We start from the raw sequence: 2,416 nt of genomic DNA, 5'->3' as shown, positions 1-2,416 counted from the left end.
ACTTTTGGTGGGATTGTAAAATGGTTCAACCACTTTGGAAGGCAAAAATCTAAACACAGACTTTCCACATGACCCAGCTATTCCACTACTAGGAATATCTCCCAAGTAAATTGGAACTTAGACCCAAGCAGAGATTTGTACACCAATGTTCTTAGTACTATTATTCACCATCATAAGAATATGGAAACAGCTCAAGTGTCCAACCACAATCAAATAGATTGAGAAATTGTGGTACGTTCACACGATGAAATATTATACACCTCACAGGAGCAACTACTTCCAAAATTACTCCATAGCTTGGGAGGGACTGGAGAGCATTATGCTGAGTGATCTAACTCAGTCTCATAAAGACAAATACTCCATAAACCATTATTGTGGAAACAGAAAGATAGCTAGTAAAATGTGTATAAGGACACGAAGCAGGGGAAAAGGGGAGCAGAGGGATGAGGATGGGCAAGGGAGAAATCATAGGGTCACACAATTTGGTGGGTGGAAGGAGCGTGGGTAAAGGAAATGGGAAGGATCCAGCAGGGAGCTGGAAAGGCAGGGTAATGGTTCAATGATGATTAATTTTATAAAATAAAATGAATGGGAATTGTTGTATAAAACACAATATGAATATAGGATAGTGTGAAACAGTGCATACAAATTTTGTAAGCAGATCAATATAAAATAAAATAAAAGATTACAGCCTAGGGAAATCTAAGGACTAGTTTTGTTCTGTCTACACAGGGTTATACAGAAAATAAATAAATGTCTTTGTCAAGAGAAAAAGAGTTAAAGAATGGATGAAAAATAGGATTCATCAATATACTGTCCACTTAGAAATTCCACTTAGACACAAAGATAACACTACATTAAAAATCAAAAGATGAAGGGGAAATAGCAACCTAATGGCAACCAAAAGATAATTGTTCTTGGACTGGGTTAGTGGGAGTAGGTGTGTCAGAGACAATAAGGTTGGCTCAGGATAGAGCAAGGTTAAGAGCCGTTGTACTTAAGAGTAACTGTGAGTTGCAAGAGACTCAATGGCACACAACAACAACATTGAATCCCATCAAGTTGGAACTGACTCATCGCTGACTCATCAGCTGTTTTTTCAGAGGCAATAAATCACATAATCACATAGGAGGAGATTGTCCATCTTCCTACCACAGAGCAGCTGGTGGATTTGAACTGTGTGCTTTTGGGTTGGCAATGTAACTCTTTACTACTAAATGACCAGAGCTCAATAGCAATATTAATTTCTAATAAAAATCCATTTCAGGGCAAAATATCAGTATTATTGTATTGTATTATTAAAACAGCATGAGGTTGTGTTATTAATGCAGCAAAAGGATATGTTCTTCTTGTTGTTGTTGCTGTTGTTAATTCTTTAGATTCAACTTCAAGTCAGGATGACCTACAACAGATAAAAATGTTGGCCAATTCTACAACATCCTCACCACATCTGCTGTGTCCAAGCTCATTGCGGAAGTCACTATGTCAATCCACTTCACTGAAGATCTTCTCCTTCTCTGACCTTCCACTTGCCCATGCATAGTATCTTTTTCCAGGGATTAGCCCTTCTGACAAGAAGGTCAAAGTATGAGATAACTTGTCTCATCATCATTGCCTCTGAGGAGAATTTCAGCTGAACTTCTTCCAACATATATTTGTTTGTTCTATTCACAAAGGTATAACACTCTTTGACACCATCATCATTCAAGGGCATCAATTCTTTTTCAGTCTTATTTCTTTATTGTCCAATTTCCATATGATCTGAAGAGACCATAAGAGAGTGTACAGACATATGCACCTCATGAAAGAGCTTCAAAGTGCATAGTGCTACCATTAACAGAATTGAAGAGAGAAATACGTATCATAATAGTATGAGATCTTAAACATAAGTTTTTATATAAGAGAGAATGAAAAACTAAACAAAGAAACAGAAGATCTCAACAACACATTCAATCAACTCAACCTCGAAGACATACAGAATTCCACCAAACAAAAACATAATACACATTCTGCTGTCAGGGACCTCTCCAGAGTGCTGAAGAGCAATAATACTAGTCTAGATAAAATGTGTGACTAATCCAGGCCATGGTCTTTTCAAGTACTTGTTATGCTTCAGAGAGTTGGATAATGACTAAGGATGACAGAAGAAGAATAGATGCCATCGAGTTGTGGTGCTGGAGAGGAGTCTTGAACATACCGTGAACTGCCAAGAAAATAAATAGGTCTGTCTTGGAGAGGGTGAAACCAAGTCTCTCCTTGGAGGCTAGGATATTGAAGTTCCACCTCACTTACTTTGGGCATGTGGCCAGGAGAGATTGGTCCTTGGAGAAGGACAGCATGCTCAGAAGAGCAGATGGACAGCGCAAGAGAGGGAGAATGTGGTTGAGATGGATTGATACAATAACTGAAGCGATTA

This window comes from Elephantulus edwardii, unplaced genomic scaffold (genome assembly GCF_000299155.1).
Source record: "Elephantulus edwardii isolate Elephantulus edwardi_28Jun2011 unplaced genomic scaffold, EleEdw1.0 scaffold00021, whole genome shotgun sequence".
In the NCBI taxonomy this organism is placed as follows: domain Eukaryota; kingdom Metazoa; phylum Chordata; class Mammalia; order Macroscelidea; family Macroscelididae; genus Elephantulus; species Elephantulus edwardii.
The sequence above is the reverse complement of the archived record's forward strand: the minus strand, read 5'-3'. Positions refer to the sequence as shown.